General features: G+C 39.2%; 1 protein-coding gene across 2 annotated transcripts in view; it reads left to right on the top strand.

The window, feature by feature from the left end:
- CSMD1 (CUB and Sushi multiple domains 1) overlaps positions 1–23,548 on the top strand; it is a 1,865,804-nt gene that overhangs the window by 592,005 nt on the left and 1,250,251 nt on the right. The window lies entirely within an intron of this gene.

The raw sequence follows: 23,548 nt of genomic DNA, 5'->3' as shown, positions 1-23,548 counted from the left end.
ATACCTGAGTTATAAATCTCTGTGAAACAAGTTGTAAAATGAAGGTGCTGACACAAGTGTATGGTAAAGTAATGCTAGAATACTGACACTTTCAGTCAATCCTTGATAAGATTATTCATTCTGTCTTGGGTAGTCTGACATTCAATCAAGCTTTCCCCCTTCCCTCTTTCCTATATCATAGTGCTCACTGGTAGCAATTTGAATAGTTATAGTTCTATCCTAAGCCCATGTTTCACATCCTCAGAACATTCAGGAAAAAAACTCTCTTCAAGGATAAAACTGTCTAAACTTAGACTCTGCCCAAAGACTGTTTTGTGTAAAGATGAAGGAAAATGTCTACAACTTTATTTTGAGTCATGATAGCTTAACAAAATACAACATTTTATCTGTTTAAAAAAGTACCTCCCAATCCTTTCGTTTGGTTCATGTTAGCTCATATAACTGGAATAAATAGCAAATCTTGTAAACTTTTAAATTGATATATTCAAAGTTACTGAATTACTTTGTTTGAAAAATGTGATTTTAAATAACCATGGTTATTCATGTCTCAAAAAGCTACATACGAGCGTGTGGTGTTGGAATTTTTACTTTTGTAAGGTTCATGCTTCCATATGTAAGAGGGTCATACCTTTAAGTATACATTACAATACAGTATGCTTTTGCATATACTTTGAACTCTGTGCAGATACAAAATTTGTATCCCCATCCACATCTGTATCCACAAATATCTGCATCCACATCCGTGGATACACACAGATAGAAAATGGATTTCTACAAATTTGAAGGAACCTTTATATAAACTTGTTTCTGAACCTGCACCATATCCACAAATATGAGCCATGGATATCCACAGTCACATCTGCAGATGTGGTTATAAAGTGACTATCTGTGGATTTGCAGAGCTCTACATATAATACATCCTGATATGAGTGCGTGCATGTGTGTGTGTGTGAGAGAGAGAGAGAGAGAGAGGTTGCCAAGTAATCAGATGATAAGTACAAAATACTATGGCCAAGACTTTGGTAAAACAAGCCACATGCTTGCCTGTTTAACAGACGGCAAAATGTCCCACTAAATCCTTAACATACAGAATTGCTTGTAAGACATAAGCTATTTCTATTCATTTACTACCAGACTTTCCAAGAGGAATTTCTAAAGCCCATATACAAATCAGTACTTGTAGAGAAAGTGAAAATATCTATGCTATTGCCATTACCAGTAGTCATTTCACCTTCTGCTTTAATCCCCTAAAATCTCAGAAGAGAAGGTTTGGGCACAGTAAATCATTTTATGGGTGATATTTAAAGAAAATGTAGAGTACAGTATGAAATGTTATTAGAGGGAGACATGTGCCCCATATGATCTGATACAAAACAATTATCTTGTTACCTAAAATCATGAGACCCTGACCACACAATGTCACCAAAGGTATCAGTGCAATTTCATCAACCATAATGTACCCAGCACGTTGGCCAGATTCCAACTACAGCATTATATTCTGCCTACCAAAGTTTACTGTTTTTATTAGTTACTAGGAAAAAGTGATCAAGATTATGTTTTTATTTCATTTTATTTATATGGGGAGGCAAGGGGGAAAATTAATGAAGGATGAGGGGAAGCAGAGGTGTAGAAAAGCAGCTGTCTAGTTTATTGGAATTCAAAGCATTGTGATACACTGAAAGCTTCAAATGCTTGGAGGAATTCCAGGAAGATGTGGAGCAAGCCAGGCATACATATCTCCCCTGTGGCAGGATAAAGACCATGAAGTTGAGGTCTTATTCCACCAGAACTGGGCCACTTCCCAGGAGAAGTGGATTATAATGGAAATGCTGTTAGGGCTTTATTATTCCAGCTAACAATGTTGCTGTCATATCTAAATAATATCAGCTTTAAAATAAACCTAAAAGGGACACACTTGCATCCCCAAATATCTCTGTGGAGTCCACGCAATGTATGTAATTTTTCTCCAAAACAAATGCTTATGTATATTTTCTTTAAAGAGCTAGCTGCCCAACACCCATGAGAAACTACACAATTGTACAAAAGTTAGAAAAGCAGATGCTTCCTTATTGTTATATGCTATGATGCTAGCTAAATTTTGAGACATTCTCAAAATCTCGCATATACCATATGAATAACACCTTGTCAAAACGTACATAGCCATGCCACTTGGATGTGAAGAATTCACACACCCAAGTGCCAGTCCTTGTTTGTTGAATTAGGTATTGCTGCTTGGAGAGGTAGGTTACCTTCTGTTGCTGAAGGAAACATCTAGGTTATGGCACTACAGCAATATAGATCCAGTGCCATAGCTGTAGAATCTGTACTATGGATAAGCACTAATAATCTGTTCCACCCTGAGAATGTTAGCCATTGATTTTGAAGTACAGTGTTGTCATTTTAGACATATATGGGATTTAAGGATCTTGTCTTTCCCTTCTGAAGTGGAAAGAGGCTATCACTGTGGGTCTTTTTTCACCTTCTCAAAGTTTTGAACCATGTCAGAAACTGAGACTAGACAACGAGTGATGGATTACTTAATAATGGCCCTCTTCTATTTATTCCTTCTGAAGTATCTGGCAGTGGCCACGGTCAGAGGTCAGGATGCTAGGAGTAAGTTGGACCATTGCCTGACCCACCATGGCTGTTCTGATATTCTAAAGTGGCTGTGAAGACCATGTCCTTGCTACCATTTTGTGCCATTAATAATTTGCATTTCATACTCTTATTTTCATATTGCAACAAAACCTAATAGAAATTTAAGGGAAAAATTGATTTAAATTAACTTCAGTGTATATTTACCAGTTTTAATAGTTCAAACTGAGTAAAATGTAAAAAGTAAACATCAAAAAGTTTGGTTTTGTTTGTGTCTGGTTCTAATAATGAAATACAAAATTGGCAAATGGGACCCAAAAATTAACCAAAAGACTACTCTATTTCTTTTTACTAATTTGAAGAAATGCCAATTTTGCAGTAGATTGAATTATTCATGAAAAGAATGTTTCAGAAACAATCTATACTATAGATTTTCTCTGTTTCTCTCACCATCGGCTACCACTCTGAGATCATTTGACAATGGTAAAGTGTTGTGGTCAAGTAGTTCACCTAACTTTAATAGCATCAGGTAAGAAGTAGGCCCAAGTAACAATAAAGTAAACTGTTTATATTTGAGTCCACATTAAATTATGTGATAGGCAAAAATAGGCCAAAATGCACACTAATATGTACAGATATACAGGGTACAGATTAGGAAAAATCCATCCCAATTTCTGTATTTTATTGATACTTCTATTGTGTAGTTTTGAGAAAAGTGGATCAAGTTTTGGTATTGCACTCTCTCTATATTTTGTCCAAATTTTCTAAAAAAAAAAAAACCCAACCAATATCATGCATTTTTCTTTTAAATTTTTATTTTAAAAAACCGCTGCTCAAATTTTCCATGTTTTCATACCATGCTGCATCATACTGCACAGGAGCATGCTACTTAATTTTCTGAAGCTGGACACAATCATCTGTATAGGATCGGCAGTATAGGATCTCTTGATGGTATATATGTTGTCTAACCCATATCCCAGTGGCTCATATTGGAGACACACTGGTGTGAAAGGGCACATGTTCATGGAATCCCCTGGAAATATTCAGGTGCTATATTGGATTTCTGGGGCCGTTGACAGCTGTGTAAATAAGAGCAGTCCTGAGATCTAAGTAGTGTGAAGCATACAATCAGTCTATTATATGCCAGGAACAAATATGGGTTAAATCTACCTTTTTACCAGCTCACATCCTTAGCTCAGTTGTGTGTACTCCATATCTGCAGCCAGTGATCTGGACCAATGTGTTTGTTTTCACTAAGAAACACCAAATTACAGATGTTCAAATTATACCTAACCTAGAATAGAGTCTTCAATCAAAATGAATGAAAGTAACTTTAAAGTCTCATCTGTAGAGGGGCCCGGCTCCAGCTCCCCATCCAGCCCTTAAGTAATGCCTGGCCCATGTTACCCAGAGCTCTAGAAGTGATTTTAAGGGCCTGGGGCTCTAGCCACTGCCATGGTAACAGTAACACTGGGAGCCCTGGATCTTTTTAAATTGCTGGTTGCCAGGGCAACTGCATCCTTCCCTGCCCCCCCAAAAAACACCTGCCCTGCATCAGCAGCCCTGTCTGTATGGTCCTTACTGGCATGTTTTACCAGTATGCCCTACCAGACTGTACCAGTCCAGTTTCACCTCTGCTCACTGGATTTTTGTTGTTGTTGACATTTTCCTGACTTTAAAGCAGAGGTTCACACAGAGAATCATAAAGGTACAAACTATGTTTTTATAAGTGTTAATATGTTTCTAAACACAATGGAGAAAGGAGTTTGAGAAGTTTTTCAAACTCCAATTAAGAGACTGAAAATATAAAAAATCTTTCAAATAATTAAACATGTTAGTTCTGGATTATCTTTAATGAAGTACATGGAGCCTCCAGAGACTTGGAAAGCAGCTCTCCAGTTGTGACACAACTTATCTTTAATTGTTTCATCAGAAGTCTATTTATCTCTCATATGCACGATTGTTCTATAGCTCCTTATAAGTTATATTCTGCAACAGTATTAGTAATTCTCTTCTTTCATTTTGAAAATGTTCTTCAAATGTGCTGCACTGGGTGCTGACAGTTTGGATGTCCTCTACTGATGAAATGTAACATTTTATCAAGGATTTATGATTACATTGTCCTTAAATTTTTGGCCTTTAAAGTTACTAATACACTATTAATGCTGCTGACAGTTAATGGAGTATGTTTAGCTTCAGTGAAGAAGCCTATGTTCTTTTCTCCTTGTCACATGTGTGAGCTACCTGCTAAGTATAATTCATAAGTATATAATCATCGATTAATTAGTCTGTGTCAAAAATATGAGGTTGAGAATAATGTTTAGATTTCGGTGTTATTTTAATGAAAAACATGTTTCAGATACTTCTTTTTAACATGTTTCAGATCCTAGATAGAAAAACCTTAATAAACTAAAGCCCAGCAATAAAAATTTTGAAGAAACAAAATCACGAGTGAGTTTCCCTAGCTCAGCATTAGTTCATGTGATTCATTTTCAGGCCAAATGGAGGCTTTTGTTTTTGTTTTTGAGAGGGAGAGCAGGTTTAATCATAAACTAGCTTTTCCATTAAATATAAATCCCAGACTTATGAGTTCATAAAATGTTTTATTTTAAAATGTTTGCATAACATATTTACAGTGTGCTATATTTCAGCCTTAGCAGCACATTCTGAAAGTTTATAACTCATCATTGTCCACTTTAACATTTCAGAGCACCAACTGTTGTTTTGAATAACAATCAAGAGCCCCTTCTGGATGTAGTCTATGCATTAATTACAGACATCTACTGATCTAAATTCTTGCCAAAATGTTTTATACACCATTACTATTGGCCAACAGTTCCTTTTTATGGCAGCTACTAACATTCCAGAGAATGCATTGCTTTGCTTGAATGCTAGTATGGTTGTACAGGATCTACATCTGAAAGATTACAACAGGACAAAAAATGGTCTCTCCTAAAATAGTACCATACTGAAAATGCTGTGGGAAAATACACAGTACTGGCACTTGTAATATGTTTCCTGGATTTCATATGCCTGCTATAATAACTGTGCTCTTTGGCATACTGCAGTTAGAGAGGAAAAATGATCTCCCTCCATCAATGTTTCTTCTTTACAGATTCCCACCCCCATTAATTGGGATCTTGCTGCTTGAATGAAAGCATCTGAATTTTAGCATTATCTCATTGACTCACTCCATGCTATAGGATTAGGAGAGTAGAAAGTTGTCCTGCATGAAAAAGAGAACTTTTTTGCTCCCCAGAAGAATTATTTAAACCCTCCTTCTTTAGAAAGATTTTTTGCTTGTTGAACCATGTGCTTTGTGTTACTATATGTGGCAGTGATTTGGTGCCTCTGAGTAATCAGTTCATGTTGTTGTTTTTTTAAATCTGGTTAGTATATATAACATCCACTCAATTTTCATCATCTCACGGGATCAGCACTTTCACAGAAATCAAAATAGTATTTAAACGTGATTTAATATTTAAGATTCAATATTTAATTCACTCAAATTATTTCAATCTAAGTCAGCAGTAAGAGGTAATTTTATTTGGTGGTCCTTTTTCAGAGACCTGAATTGTCATCAGACAATTATAAAATGTGTACAATGTAGCAGTAACCATGTTGGTTCCAGGATATTAAGAAGACAAGGTGGCTGAGGTAATATCTTGCATTGGAACATACTTGCTAATGAGAGAGACAATCTTCTAAATAGACCTAAAGAAGTGTTCTCTGTAAGCAGGGAAGCATGTATCTCTCATCAACAGAAATTAGTCCCATAAAATATATTTCCTCACTCATTTATCCCTCTGAGTTCTAAAATGATCACTTATAACTAGCTAATATATATTGGGTGAAATATTGGAACCACAAGTAAATGGAAGTTTTTCTGTTGACTTAATGAAGCCAGGATTTTCCCCATTGTCCAGAATACAGCTGAACAAAACTGTATGGCCAAACAGCATATTTGCAAAGATTCAGATGTGAAGCAAACGAAACTGCATGCAATTTACGTGGAATTCATCAAATAGTTTTGCCTGAATTAATTTTTTTTTAAATTGAAATGCTTCATTTCAACATTTTCTAAATGAACTTTTTTTACATGTTGTTTCTAAACAACTATTTTGTTCCAATGTGTCATTTTAAATCAAACCACTTCATTAAAAAGGTTTTGAAATTTACCATTTGGTTTTGAAATGTCTTTTCAAAAAGATGTTTAAAATGTTTTGAAACAAACAAATTTTGTGGGAGATTTTTTGCTTCAGCCAATCTAATCTGTATTTTTGACAGCTCTTCTTTCTCTAAAGATAAACATGAAATAATTGTTTAACAAATTTGAGTATTTTCTTATCTTTCTTACATGGTACTATGATTTTTAATTACTATGATTTTTATTGCTTTTCCCTGTGGTCTGCCATAAATATATTTGAAGAACTTATTATTGCTAGTAGAAATATTTCTGCAAATGGATACTTAGTGTTTTTCTTTTTTCTTTTTTTTCTTACTGACTTTAAAATTGTTTCTATTGCTTTTTACAGACAGCCCTGTCATTTTCCTTAAGAAATTGTTTATATTTTCAGATGTCCTTTTCTGTGTTGCTTATTCCTCTCTTCTTTTTTCTACATAATTGCACTACCTTTTTTACTGTCAGCATTTAGGCTAAAACGAAATTATTTCAAATGTAACCTTTCCCATTCTTACTAAAATATTTCTATCCATTCAGTCAATTTATAATTTGATACTCAATCAAAACACGTGAAAAATTTAATGTTTTATCTAAATTAGCATTTCCTAAAGTTAAAAACATTTGCAATCATTTTTTAAATATATTTCAATCAGTGTCAAATATAATAATGTTCTACAATCATTTAATTTCTGTGTACTCTTGAATTCAAACTGGCATATTTGTCTCCTACTATGTAGCCTCTGCTCTTATTGTCTCTTTGACTAGTAACTCATTAAACCAACTTTAGACTTCTGCATTTGAAGGTTTTCCCTTAATTTTACTGTACCCATGTTCAAAGTTCTGGTAATGTTCCAGTTCTATTCTCTTTCTTTTCTCCTCTATCCCTGTGTGAATGGTTCTTTCTATGTCTCATGCTGCTAGTTGTTATCCTTTAGGCCAGGTCTACACCATGCAAAACAGTTGACCTAAGATATACCACTCCAGCTATGAGAATGGCAAAGCTGGAGTCAATGAAGTTTAAGTTGAACTTCTGTGGCACCCCATAGTAGGAAGTCAAGGGGAGAAACCCTCCCATCAACTTCTCTTACTCCTTGTGACCCCATGGAATACTGGAGGTGATGGAGGTACTGTTAGTGGTCAATTTAGCCAGTCCTTACTAAACCAATTAAATTAAACCCCAGAATATTGATCTCTGGAGTGACAATCTCAAGTGTACACCTGGTTTTAGGGTGTGTCTAGACTACACATTTTTTCAAAAAAACTTCAACCACATCTAGACTGCCACCACATTCTTTCAAAAGTAAATTGAAAGAATACAGAGGTTTTGTCGACAGTGGTAAGCCTCATTTTATGGGGAAAAATGCCTTTTTTGACAGAGATCTGTTGAAAAATGGCATGTGTAGACGCAGATTTTTTTTCCCAAAAATACAGGCCTCCAGGGAAAAGTCCTGGTGGACACTCCATCTGCAGGAAAACCCTCTATTGTTCCTGTCTGTAGCCATGTCTTAAAGGCACAGGCACCCTGGGCAGCCATTGTGGCAGGAAGGCAGCCAGAGGAAGCCACTGACCTCACAGCTCTCCCTGCCTCTCTGCCAAGGAAGTATGGCACAAGCCCAAGATACCCGAAGCCCCGAAGGACCTTCCAGGGAGCCATCCCACAACCCATCCAGGTGGCCAAAGAGGTGAGCTTCAGCCCTGACACTATTGGAATTTTGGGGAGAGGAGGAATCCCTTTGGGCTCTACATCCCCGATGCCGGAAAGCAGACATTTACGGCCGCATGGACGAGGGGATGGCAAAAAAAAGGACATCACCCCAGAACCTTGGACCAAGTGCAGGCCATGGTAAAAGAACTGAGGCAGGGCTATGTCAGGGCCCATGAGCGCAGCTCCACCTCCAGGGAAGTGCCTCATTATTGCACCTAATACCAGGAGCTGGACAGAATCTTGGGGGGGGGGGGTGAAGGGAGGAACCCTGCTCTGCACCCTTGCTCGTCCAGTCAGGGTTGGAGACACCTGTCCAGTACTGCCAGGAGGTGGCTGAGGACAACCCAGAGCAGCAGCTGTAGGAAGAAGAGGAGGAGGAGGACTGCAACAGGAGTTTTGTCACTCTCCCCCTGGTACCGGTTCCCCAGACCCAGGAGACCTCACAGGCATCTTCTGACCCTGGTGTAGGAACATCAGGTGAGTGTGGTCAGATTGCCACACACACAGAACAGGGGAGGTGGGGCCACAGGGCCAATCTTCACATGTCATGCTCTTCCTGGACAGCTTGCACCATGAGTAAGCACGTTCAGTCCCAAGGCACACATGGGCAGCTACTCATAGGTCGTGGAGGGCCCCACACATGTCTGACCCCAGGGAGGGCTATCCTCTCCCTGCCAGGCACTGCAGGAAGCAGGCTGGTCACTAAGGTGCACACTCAACACCACAGAGACCACCGCAAGTGTCACACACAGCACTCAGCCATGTATGCACATGCAGCACAACAATCGCTCCTACAGACAGTGCTGCCACAGGCAGGTGCTGGGTAGGTGGGGGTTCTGGGAGACTCAAGCTGCTCCAGGCCCCTCTCCTACATCTGGTGACCCACTGTGGCTGGGCACTTCCCTAGATTGTATAGCCATGGCGGAGGTGTTGTGGCGGGAGTGGGGGAGGGGGAGAGGGAATGTTGCCCTTGCCACTTTGGGGCCCATGTGAGGCCAGGGCTCCTGCCCAGGCCAGACGTGGGCTTGCCATGAGAACATTGGTGTCCCTTGTTCCAAGAACTTACTCACTAATCACAAGCAGGGACAGTATGTGAATGCATAAGTGACCACTTCTCCCTCTTATTCTCCACAGCCAGACCTGCCAGAGAAGACCAACATGCAACACCTGTCCCACCACCCACCTGGGCCCACAGAAGCCACAGGCACTGAAAGATCTACAATGACCTCATGAGCAGGCACGTTGAGGCCCTGGAGGATGAAGGAGACCATGGCATGGTGGCACGACTGCTTGCTGGAGGAGCTCCTCCAGCAGCCGACAGCAATCTGTGCCACAATCTGAGAGGTCATGGGTATCCCAGGTCCTGCCCCTGTTGCCGATCCTCCCGCTCAACCTGCTCCGGCCCTCCCTGCCCCCCTTCCTCTCCCTCACCCACTGACTCCCCTTAACCCCGCCCCCCATCTCTTGCCATCACAGACTCAGCTGCAGCCCCCCCACCTCTCCAGCCCCCCACTCTCCCAGGCCCCACTCAACCCCAAGCACATCTATGGCCACAGACCCGAGGCATCAGGCTTTTGTGGGCCAGGCGACACCCTCAGCCCTAAACCTCCCTCCCTCCCTCCTCCAGGTTTACATCCCCTCTCCTCTCCAGTTAAAGAGACTTTGTTATATTTACAAGAAAGTTTATTTTTGAAAACATTTTAAACACCATTTTATTTTGTTAGTAAATGTTATTCTTTGCACACTGTTTGATGTTTTTTTAATACACATTATGATTTTGCCAGAAAACCTGGTATGTGTGTGAACTGTCCGGAGACTGGTGCAGAGATGGGTTGTGGGAGGAAAGGTCTTGCAGGGGAGCCCAGGCCACAGGCCCTATTGGTAAGGCCCTGGGGAGAGTCATTGGACTCCTGCTGAGAATTTCTCATTAAGGTCCTCCTGGATGCAGATCCCCACGTGATGTGGTTGGCAGATGACAGCTGTCCAGGGCTGCTCAAACTGCCTCCCCTCAACATCAGTCCATGTCCCCCACGCTGGAAGAAAGGCCTCCCTTTTGCTCTCCACCAAGTTGTGAAGCACACAACACGCAGCCACCACCTCAGGGATATTGCGTTTTCTCATGTTGAGGTGAGTGAGCAGGAACCTAAACCTCCCCTTCGGCTGGCGTAAGGCACATTCCAACTCCAAGCGCACCTCGGTCAGGTGCGTGTTAAATTGTTCCCTGCTTGTGTCCAGATGGCCAGTGTAGGCCTTCATGAGCCAGGGCATAAGGGGGTACGCCGCATCGGCCACAATGCAGATTGGCATCTCCACGTCCCCAACAGCAAAGTTTTGCTGCAGGAAGAATGTTCCAGCCTGCAGCCTGCGGTATAGGTAGGAATTTCTGAAGATCTGGGCATCATGTGCCCGGAACAACCACCCAACACAAATGTCTGTAATCTTTCCCTGGTGGTCGATCAGGGCCTGCAGCAACATGGAGAAGTAACCCTTTCTATGAACTGGGCAGCTCAATGGCGGGAGTGGTGTAGATCGGGATGTGAGTCCCATTGAGCGTTCCTCCACAGTTCGGGAATCACATCCCAGAAAAGCCGGCCATGAGGTGTCCAGATCTTTGAGGCAGACAATCCTGTTCAGCAGCTCTGAGTTGATGGCCCTCACCACCTGCAGAAATAGACACATAGAAACACATAGAATAGGAAGTTAGAGGGGGTGCCCAAATCCTTGGGAGGTGCCTTCCCCCTAAGATACCAGGAGTTCCCCCCTCAGGTGGCCTCTCCCAGCAGTAGGGCAGGGTGAGACCAGGAGCCCCCCACCACCACTCCCACTCCATCCTCCACTCCTCTGCCCTTTCCTGTCCCTCTTTTACAGTCTCCCTACCCCGCATGGACTGTCCCCCCAGAGGGACTTACCTCCATCAACATGGTGCCAACAGTAGATCACCCCATGCCAAACTGGTGTCCAAGCGAACGGTAGCTATCGGGGGTGGCCAGCTTCCAGAGGGCAATAGCCACCCTCTTCCCCAGGGGAATGGTGGGCAGCAGGTGGGTGTCCTGTCATTGCAGGGCAGAGGCGAGCCAAGTACACATCTCCTGGAAGGTGGACTTACGCATTCAGAAGTTTCGGAGCCAAGCCTGGTCGTCTCACTGCTCTATGACGAGCCAGTCCCACAAGTCTGAACTTGTGTCCAGCTTCCAAAATCACCTCTCCTGGAAGAAGTTCAGTGGCAAGGGTATTGTTGCTGCTGCCCTAGCGAAGAGCTTAAGGCTGGGTTCTGAATCCAGACCTGGCATGAGAATCATGATGGTCTTATGCAGATGCAGCAGAACTTGAAGCATTACAGTGTGGGCCAGCATCTGCCCAGGCAAAAACAGCTCCTGGTCCATGGCAAAAATAAGATTGTACAAATACCAACTGAAAACCAAACTGCTGTGGTGTCCCAGAAATCAGGGCACCCAAAACAAGCACTGCAGAAGCTTTACTGTCCCTCTAGGAGGTAGGTAAGCCAGCTGTAGCAGCAGAGGAACAGCTGTCCAGGGGGGTCCCTTTAAACACGCGTCTCTGCAAAGAGCATGCTGCAGGACCCAGAAGTAAAGGCTGCCCCCATGCCCTTGCAGTAGTGGTTCCTGGTGCCTTTTTTTCGACAGAGTGTCTATGCAGTCTGGATGCTCTTTTTCAAAAAAGCGGATCATTTTTTTGATCTGCTTAATGTAATCTAGATGCTCTTTTTCAAAGGAGGCTTTTTCAAAAGTATTTTTTGAAAAAGCCTCTCTCAAAATAGGCATATACTCTAGACGTAGCCCTAGAGTCCTCAGTCAAAAAAGAACAGGAAACATTGAAGTAGCTCTCAAAAAATAACAGGAGACATACTACCTGATTTTTTTTGTAAACCCCAGACACGTTCATATTGGCTGACATGTTTGTGAAAGATTTACGATGATTCTCATTTAATGGGTGCTTCATTGTATGTTGCTTATTCCTGAATTTCTTTAAATATGTAATCTCAATATTTATCTAAAAATGCTCACAGAAATACTCCTTTTTATTCTGTAAATTTGAGAAGCAACACCATCATAACTACTTCTGAAAATGGATGAAGATAACTATCACTGTCTTTAAGTCAACCATGTTTTTTCCTGAAACAAAGCTCTATTTTCTGTACATATTAAATGTTAAGTGGTATTTAAAGAATACTATGATTTACTACACAAATGCAATATATACATTGAGAAATTAAGGCTGTTGTGGTCTCTGACCTGCAAATTAAGATCTCCCATCATGTAGTGTGAGATATGTTACACACATCTCAAACGATCTCATTAGTTAAGTATTTAGGGGATGATTTGGCAAAAGCATTCAGCATTTGCCTGATGCTGATCCAGTTGGAAACATTAAAAGTTTTGCCACTGACTTCAACAGACTCAGAGGTGGGCCAAATTTTAAAAAAATACTTTGAAGATCCCATACTTAAAATGATGATAATGTTTTCCAAAGGTTTTAAGTTAATTCAACTTCCTAAGCAAAATTTCCAAAAGTTAATTAGATTCCTAAATCAAGTATTTAATATTGAACAATATTATGCTAACATTGTGTAAGTTATACTATCTCACCTTGAAAAATAAAAATGGCAGGCAGAGTGGAAATAGATGTCACAGCCTAAACGAAAAGGCGTAATTTGTGGTAACGCTCGTTTGTTAATATATTAAACTCTGTCTCAGCCTTAGGTCTCCATTCCCATTGTCACTGACACATTAATTTACTCCACAACAATTTCTAAAAAAATTTTAAAATTTAAAAATCCCCTGGCTTTAAATAAATAGAATTGATAGCAAATAAAATGAGTCTGTATGGATTATCTATTAAACATCTATTATGAATTATCTATAAACATCTATATGGATTATCGGTTAAAAATCTATTAAATCTCCTTTTTTAGAAAAGGTTCATAATTAGCCTATTAGATGAATTTCCATATATATATATATGGAATCCCTAGATGTTAGTCACCATCTTTCTTTCCTTCACTGATTTGGGTAGGAACAATAATTCATAGGATGGACATAACAGAAATTCGGGTTCACAACAACTGTTGCTGTTTATTCTTTGTGGGTAAAAGTGACAGAAGCATTTATTTTCTCTTTCATTTTTCTGCAGAACTTTCTGCTTAACTGAATCATTCAAGGTATTCCATAAATATAAACTATCTTTTGGCAAAGCCATTTGACTCACTTTTTTGAGCATTGTATCCCTCAAGGGATAAGCCTTCTGTTGCAGATTGCTTGAAGTGCCGTACAAAATGCTTGACAAAGAGAGAACTATGAACGATGAACATATCTGACTTTAATTATTCATTTGTTCCAAAAGTGATGGCAACACAGAAATAAAGAAACTTATTATCTCTGTGACATGGCAGCAGAATTCACATTCAAGTTGAGGGCTTTTGTTCTGTGAAACAGCTGGCACACCGTTTTTGCAATATGTTTGGTTTCTGGGAGAGAAGTTGACCACAAGGTACTTTTGAGGTGCTCAGTTCAGAGATCACATTTCTTCCTAATAAACACATAGATAGACTTCAAGGCATTGTCTAGATTGCAAGCCTCTTTCGAAAGAGGCTTTTTTGAAAGATACTTTCGAAAAAGCCTCTTTCGGAAAAGAGCGTCTAGACTACAACCAGTACTTTTGAAAAAGCAAGCTGCTTTTTTGAAAGAGAGTACCCAGGTAGTCTGGATACTCTCTTTCAAAATAGCAGTTTGAATTACACAGTGCCTTATTTCAAAAGAGCACTTTCGAAAAAAGGCATTCTTCCTCCTAAAATGAGGTTTTCCGCGCTTGAAAAAACTGCTGCATTCTTTCAATTTACTTTCAAAAGAATGCGGCAGCAGTCTAGATGCAGGGGAAGTTTTTAAACTCTGTAGACTAGTTACACCCCAAAAGTAGCACTTGCTCATGTCCATATTCTTGATGAGTGCCATTCCTTGACAGATGTAAAATCTATTCATATTAGAAAGAACATTGAGTAGAAAAAAATAGAAACATCTAGAGTGTGCCGCCTTATTTCTGTGCCAGATGCTAAAATGCCATTTCACAATTAGTTTTATGGAGTTTCTGCAGAGAAGTGTTCCTGCAGCTTTTTAAATATATCAAAATAGGGCCAATACCTCTGCTCCCTGAGGGGCAATTACTCACTACTTCATGGTATGAGGATCTCAGTCATCCCATCTTCCCAAGCAGGGAGCCATTTACCCTTCCTTCTTTGGCTCCTGCTGCTGCTTCACTGATGGCTTCCTGAGAGTTAGCCTCTCCCTACTTCCCCACTTTCCCCCATGGCTGCCTTTCCCCAACTGTACATACTCCTGCATGTGGAATAGGGAGAGTAAGAGAAAGAAAGCTCTGCTCTCTTTTTCAACCTGAAGTCTCTTAGTGAGTCCATTCATGTTCCTCTGTCAAGAAAACAATCTCTGCAGGAGGGAAAACAGTCACATTTTGGGGGTCCTGCCACCATTCCTGCTTTTGCTTCCTCTCTTGATCTTGCGGTGATTTCAATTGTTCAGGAGTTTTCTAGTTAAGGTCCTTGGGTACCTCTGATGCCCATGGCCAGACATAACTGAAGCAGGCTCCTCTGCTGCCTCATTACAATGGCAGCTGCTGACCAATGATTTATGCATCCAGTGCTTTTTCTGTGACGGTGATGCCCAGGATGCTGTACCGGCACCTCCAGATTCAGTAGCAGCACCAGTAGTCAGAGCTCAACAACTTTTCCCCTGGAGTACCAGCACCTGTTTTTTCCCCCCAAAAAAGCACTGGTTGCACCTAATGCCCATAATGACCTAGTGCCCATGATGAACACCTGGTCTGAACAATTATGTTCCCTCCTTCTGTCCTATCATTCTCCTTTCTCCTCCCTTGTTACCCAAATACAAAAGAGACCTTTAAAGAAGTCCTGGCCTCATTTTCCTGCTGCCAAGAAGTCACCACATTCAGTTTATGATGTGCACGTTTCACAGTTGCACTTACAGAGATTCTGCAGAGAAGTATTCCCACAGCTTTTCAAGGGGATTAAAGCAGAGCGACATCACTTCTACCACTTCTGAGGGTTTTCTCTCATGTGCCTACTCAAAGTGCCAGCCAATCTTTGGAAGAAAACATTGCTTAAGGAACAATAACAGACAGATGGCTGAGGTTAATGCAAGAGAAAATAAATAGTAAAACTCTGACCCTTTATATTGCCATGGATTATGATACATTTCCCTATAGGGCCATTTATTCTTTTATGCTTTATTCTTTTTCCTACCAAATTCAGAAAACTGTATGGAGTTTTATATGGACCTCAGCATTTCCACTGACAGCCCATTAATAGTCCATTAACATAGTCTCAGATTCTCAGCAGTAATGGTGCAATAAAAGGTAAACTGTTATAAAATACATACCTTTTTAAAACTAGTAATTTTAGAATGCTGATTAGTGCAGTTTTAATATATTGCAGAAATTATGTTAGATAATGATTTTCTTTTAAAAAATAGCATGGGTGAATCTTACAGGTTCCTTCTTAAGCACAGTCTAATATTCTCATATCTGAAATATTCAATCTCTTGCACCCTGAGGTCATGCATTTTAAAGGCAATCAATTTGTTTAGAATAGAGTGGCATGTGGATGCAGATGCTTTTAGAGAATGAACAGAACAAGGCAATTATCAATTGATACATCTCTTGCTATCCACTCTCAATTTCTGGCAGTTACAGGCTTAAGAAATCCAGAGCATGGGGTTACATCCTTGATTGTTTTAGCAGTAAGCTGTTGACAGACGTACCTTCCATGAACCCATTGAATTCATGTTTGCACCTTGTTATACCTTTGGGCTTCGCAACAGCCCCTGTAACAATTTCTACAGTTTGACTGTGTACTATGTAAAGTAGCACTTTGTTTTGTTTCTTTTTAAACCTGCTGCCTATTCATTCCATTGGGCGAATCTTAATTCTTGTGTTATGTGAAGGAGCAAATAATATTTCCTTGTTCAATTTCTCCACACTATTCATGATTTTATGGATACTCTACATATCCTATTTTAGTCAGCTTGAAAAATCCCAGTCTTTTTAATCTGTCCTCACATGGAAGATATTATAGAATCATAGAACTGGAAGGAACCTAAGTAGGACATCAAGTCCCCTGTACTCACATCAGGACCAAGAACCATCTAGACCAAAGCTACTCAACACGTGGTCCATGGGTCGCATGCAGCCCACGGCCCATTTGTTTTCATCCCTCAGTATGGTTTGGGTTTATGCAGCACAACACGTGGCCTTCAGGAGGGATCTTTTGAACATGACCTCCACTGGGAATACACTCCACAATGGAAAGGCATCTCCCAGGCTGGGTGAGCATTGAAAGATGCAAGCGGATCGGCTAACTGGAACAGACACAGGGTGTTGTCGGCATTTCTAGCCTTCAGAGAGGTGGTGTCAGGAATGCCAGGGTATTGTGTGAAAGAAGCTATTTGCATATATGTTTGCATGTATATGCAACCACACTTAAGCTGTGGCCCTCAGCATGTGCTGTGTATCATTGTGGCCCCCAGAGCTTCCAAACTTGACTAACCCTGATCTAGACCAGCGGTGCACAACCGGGTGTCTTCTGGAGGAATTTTCAGTTCTGGGCCGGCTGCCATTTGGCAGGGGTGGAGGGAGCAGAAGGTGAGCGGAGCGGCATTTAAAGGAGCTGCGCTTTTTTTTTTTTTTTTGCTCAACCAAAATTTTCCTGGGGGCTGCACCAGGAAAAAGGTTGTGCAGCATTGATCTATACCAACCCTGACAGGTGTTTTCTATCCTGCTCTTAAAAATCTCTAATAATGGAGATTTCACAGTCTCTCTAGGCAATTTATTCCAATGCTTAACCATTCTGACAGGAAGTTTTTCCTAATGTCCAACCTAAACCTCCCTTGCTGCAATTTGAACCCATTGCTTCTTGTCCTATCTTCAGAAATTAAGGAGAATAATTTCTCTCCCTCCTTTTAGGTACGTAAAAGCTGTTATAAGTCCCCTCTCAGTCTTCTTAAGATTTAAATAAATCCCATTTTAAAAATCCTACCTCATAGGAAGTGTTTTCTAGAACTTTAGTCACTTTTGATACTCTTCTTTCCACCTTTTTCCAATTTTGGCCACATCTTTCCTGAAATGTGGCACCCAAAACTGCACTCCATTTAAGGCCTAATCAGAGTAAAATAGAGCAGAAGAATTACTTCATGTGTCACACTTACAGTACTCCTATTATTGTTTGCTGTTTTTGCAACGGTGTCATACTGTTGACTTACATTTTGCTTCATTCAACTATGACCCCTATATCCATTTTCGTAGTATTCCTTCCTAGACAGTCATTTCCCATTTTGTATGTAAGAAAGTGATTGTTTCTTCCTAAGTAGAATACTTTGCATTTGTCCTAGCTGAATTTTGTTCTGTTTACTTCAGACCATTTCTCCAGTTTGTCCAGATCATTCTGAATTATAATCCTATTCTCACAATACTTGCAAATATTCTCAGATTGGTGTCATCTGCCAATTTATGAAGCATACTATCTCTGCTATTATCTAAATCAGGGTGAGAAACCTTTTTTTGGTTAGGGGCCATTGACCCACAGAAAAATCAGCTGAGACGGCACAAATGGAACAAGCAAAACAAATAAATAACAACACTCAATTACATGGTCCCTGACTGAGAAGGAGAAAGACACTCCCCACATTCCCATCACACACCAGAGCCTAGGGGGGCCCAGGCTAATATTATTTTGTGTGCTCCAGCCCCATGGGAGGGGGAAGGGAGACTGGCGCATCAGTGCAACTTCAGGCAAACCGGACCTTAGGTTCTCCATCCTTGTTCCAAATCATTGATATTCTATGCCCCAATTTTTGTTCCACTTCTCTATCTCTTCCAATTCAAACATATCTTTTCTGAGATCGGGCAAGTAGAATTCCATGAGAAATTGCAGGTCTGTGTGTAACATGAATGTATATTGTATCATTATGGTATTTTCTGTATTATTATCTACCTTCTTTGAGCTGATGTTTTCTGAGACCTACCCATAATAACTCATTGAGGGCACAGCAATGTATAACAGTTGCAAATGTGGTAAACCAGATGAAAAACAGATAATTATTTTAGGAGATTTCATTAGATCAGCTAAACATTTAAATAGTATAAAACTTTCAAACTTGATAATTTTGAATGTGACCATTACAAATATGTTTTATGGGCAGTTTTTTAAAGGGTCCTCACCCTTGCCCTAGATTTGGTGGATACAATTTTGTACTTGCAAAAATGATGGGCGCAATTTTTTTCAGATGTAGTTGTTGATAATTAGACCTATAACTACCAGAATTAAAAGCATACTCAGATACTATTAATAAATTCTGAGACTGGAAGAGAACACTGCGACCATCTAATCTGGCTTTCTTCATAAGTACAGGTTATAGAACCTCCCTGAATTAATTTCTGTATGGCTACAGAATCTTTTGGAAAAAGTCTTGAAAATTTTGAATAAACGTTTAATTACTAGCATTCGTACAAGCAGTTAACTTACAAAACTGTAGATTTTAAAAATCAGGCCCTTATTGCATAAAATAACATGTAAATTCTGTCAGCTTAAAAAAAACATGGATGAAAGAGGAATTGATTTTTTCCTAGACCCCATGAGTTTCTGGTATACATTGTGAAAACTCATCCACAGACATACACCCCATCAGTACAAAATTGTCAAATTCAGTCAAACATCCCAATGGCACCATAATGCCAGCACTAATTATGATTTCAGGTCACTAAAATCTGTTCAACAATGCTGCAGTCTTTCTATTATCTGTGGGTTTGGGGTTTTTTTAACTTTCATACCGCACTCCAGTGAACAGCTCTCCTGCCAAAAAAAAATATATATATATTTATTTTATATCACTTGCTTTTGCATTTACCTGGCCTTTGATGGACAGAAAGTTTGCCATGGTTGAGTCCCAACCCTAATGGATAAAGTCAGTTGTTAGTTCATGCATTCTAGGCTCACAGATGTTTTGTACATTGTCTAGAAAATACTTTATTCACCAGTTACTTTAAGTCTCAAAATACTGACGTTTGAAGTTAACTCTTTAATACCACAATTTGCCGCCTGTCACTTCAACGGCAGGCCCAGTGGTCATCATGATTGATCTCTACATATTATTTGAATACAACTTCAAGTTTGGAAAATGCAGTAGAAGTATTTGGGATAGATGGTTTTCTATTATACGGCGGGGTTTTCTTCTTGCAATACTAAGAATCATCAACTTGCTTTATCTTAAGTGAACAACACTTTATAAAATGAATTAAAACTCTTTGGTAGCATAATCAATAACAAAATACACAAATGGGTTTAAAATTTTCAAGTAATTGCATTTGAAAGGTGAACTCAGCCTCCTAGCTCAGTGTTCTGTGTTTTCCTTGCTATAGGTGATCACATCTCTTATATTTGTATAATCAGGATGCTAGTTACTGTATTTTAGATGTTAGTGATATCGGTGTTATCAACTTCAGAGGGACAGCATGTTCTAGTGATTAAAAGAGGAGACTAGAATCCAGGATACTAGGTTATTTATTTTATGCTGTTTATGCCATAATTTTCCAATTTGTACTACTGGGGCAGGAGTGCTGAAAAATTACAGATCCCTTTTATTAAAATTTCCGTTTGAGGTTTATCTTTATGAACTATGGTATAGGTTATTAAAAACAGAATAATTTGTATCTAGATGATGTGTTTTGAATTATTTGTTATTCCCTGGTGCACAATGGTTAATTTTTCTTTTATGTACACTTGAAATGGGAGAAATTTCATAATGACTTCCGAAAGATTGGAAGAGATCATAAACTGTTCTTATGCTAAAAAAAGGTGATTGAGAAGACAATCACAACTATTGACCCATCCTGGCGTCCTGGCAGGAGCAGCAGCAGCTGCTCCTAGAGCGCAGCGGAACAGCTGATGCTGATGCTGCTCTGCAGGGACTTCGTCCCTGGAAGGAGTGGCATTAGCTGTTCCGTTGCTCTCTACAGTAGAGTCTGTATCATCTGACATATTTGGTAATCCGACCATGTGTCAGTCCCGTTTAGGTTGGATGATAGGGACTCTACTGTACTTGAATTCTGGAAGAAAGATATTCACTGTAGAAGTGAAACTCATGATTCTTTTATTTTATTTCTCAGTATATGAGGGTATCACTAGTATGATGTCATTTTCTGAATTAGTTCTTTCATGAGGTTTCAGTTATCAGTTATACGGCAAGCAAAAAGAAAAGAATTGTAAAGTGCTAGTCACAGAGTGCTCACAGTAACTTCAGTTGGTTTAGGTTTTGAGTAATTAGCATATTTTTGGTCACAGTAGACACCTATTAAATCAACCTTTTATATGGAATCTTCATCTTGATTCTAGAAAATTAGTAATGTTTTTTTTGGTTATTATAGTAAGTATCCTCTCCATTATACCACCAATTCAGGTCATACGGACTTCAGCTAATAATACTTTACTGATATGATTAATCAAGTATTCTTCACATTTTAATTTGACTGCACTTTAAATAGCATAAGTGGTCTAAATTGCCCCTAAAATGTAGACATTTGCTGTATATCTTTAGAAGAGAACTACCCAGAATGCACTACCGTTAGTTTACAACATTAGTTATTTGAATAATAGAGATTACTAACCCTCTTAAACTATTTTTTTCTTTTCCAAACCCTATTTTACAGCAATTTAAGCCCATAGCCCATTTTTCACCACCAGGATAATTTAATTTAGGAATAAATGTCATGTTTTTCTAGCTAAAGGAAAACCTGTGTTTTGTACAGAGAACAGATGAACATTCTCTTTAAAAGCTAGGATGGTACAAGTAGGTGTCCCAGGTCAAGTGCATACAATTTTTTTCTGAATTAACATTTTCATCTCACCATATTTCTCCTTTGTTTACTGTCTCCATTTTTTTTTTTTTACTTCATTCTGATTTTCAACCCATCCATTCTTGGTTTGGGTTTGGTTTTTTCCCCAGTTTTCCTTCAGCTTTTCCAAAGGAGTATGCAAATCAATTAACATTACATTCTACTTTTCGGACATGTTACAATGTATTTTGTCTTAACAAAAGTAGCAAAGTGTAGAAACCTCACAGAGAATTTGTTTACACACTTATTATTGTTTGCTCTACATTTCCCATTACACTTTCTCATTTCTTCACCAAATGTATTTTAAAAATAATTGTGAATGAGAATTATGAGCAATTCTCTATTGTTTAGGAACTAAATAAATTATTTTAAAGTAGAATGTTCACAGATGTAAATCACTGAAGCATATTTTAATTGCAATCAAAGGTTTTTTTGTTTATAGCTTCTGTTGAAAAGTAAACTTCTGATGCAAAATTAAATATAAAATTGTATTTTTTATTGTTTTACTTTAGTGTAAAAATCTATAATAAAACCTTAATTACACATTTATAGACTTTATTAAGATCAGATAGACAAGAGATTTATTACAAGACTGAATCTCATAACCTCTTAATCATCAAAAGGAGAACAAATTAAGTTTCCTCAAACTAAATTGCTTATTCTATGTGTTCATCCTGTGTCTACCCTACATACATTTTTCCAAAGCACTGAGGACTTAAAGAGTTTGTTTTCCTCCTTGCTCTCTATATTCGCTTCAGAAGTGAATTTTAGAGCTAATGACAGTAAGTATATGTGTACATTAGACAAACATTTATGCGCTGCTGACATTAAGAAACTAGCTGTGTCAGAGAGTGGAGCACCCCTAGTGTGCTATCCATAAAATTTAAACTGTGATCTGAGAACATTAGATTTGCTTTTTATAATAATTCAGCTTTCATGCTAATTGTGCTCTGACAGGTCATAACATGAAAAAAATTGAGTTCTATGCGGTGGCACATCTGAACTCTATTTGGTGATTTTCTGTTCTGAATTTTCTAAATTTAGTATCTTTTAAGAATTGATATAAAAGCACGGATCTTTGTTGATTGGTCTTCAGGATTTCCTTAAAATGAGGTACATATACAATTTGTATGAAATGTTCTCTATCATTTACCTTTTTCCTTATATTTTTGGTTTTCAGTTGAATGATCTGAAAAATGGAAAATCATGATCATTGTCACTCTAGCCACATTCCAAGAGTTTGAGCCTGTAATACGCTGACTAGATAGAAGTTTAGGGTGTTCAGCATCTCAAAGATAGCACTTCATAGAATCAGGTTGAAAAAGAACACCAGTGGAAAATGTAGAAATATATGAAGTGAAACTTAAATTATTAGTGAAAGTCAATTATGAAAAGTTAAAATGATCTTCAGTTAGTGTACAATACTGAGACTCTGCTGATAAGGCTAAACAGGTATAGTTAAATGGGTAGAGCCCACCTATTATAGATGCAGTCTAATCAGACAAGGATTTTTTCTGCTTCATAGGAACAATGTGAAACACTAGCTATGCCAAAAAAATCACTTTTCTATTGGCAGAATGGCGTCTAGACTAACATAGCTATAGCAGTTAGGTGTGTCCTTTTTTTACATCTATGACTGGTGTAGCAATGGCGACATAATTTTGTAGTGTAGACCTTGTCAAAGATGGAAAGGATGAGTTAGACAGAGCCATATTACTACTAATAGTCAATTAACCCTCCATTTTTTAAATAGTCAGTCTTTAATAATGTAATTCTGGAAGGAATTAACAGTGATTGTGAGTCACAGATATGGGAATAATAGTTGGGTGTACTGTGCACTCTTCATTCATGCTATATGAAGGAGCAATTAAATACCTTTTGTTTGATGATCGATGCAACAATATAAGTAACTGCTCAAGCAATAAAGCAGCATGGAAAAGCTAAGCCATATGTACAGAGGGGTTTCACCGAAGATTGAGAGCATATGCAGTGGCTGGGACATTGACTGGCTATCAGTTGTACCCTTGTGTGTGGATGAAAGGAACTAGAAACCAGAAGGAAGTGATAACCAGTCTAGACTGTTGCCCTTGGAGAGACTTCCTTGGAGCATAGTGCTGGCTGATTCTGGATTGGAA

This window comes from Pelodiscus sinensis, chromosome 3, assembly GCF_049634645.1.
Source record: "Pelodiscus sinensis isolate JC-2024 chromosome 3, ASM4963464v1, whole genome shotgun sequence".
Taxonomy (NCBI): domain Eukaryota; kingdom Metazoa; phylum Chordata; order Testudines; family Trionychidae; genus Pelodiscus; species Pelodiscus sinensis.
The sequence above is the reverse complement of the archived record's forward strand: the minus strand, read 5'-3'. Positions and strand labels throughout refer to the sequence as shown.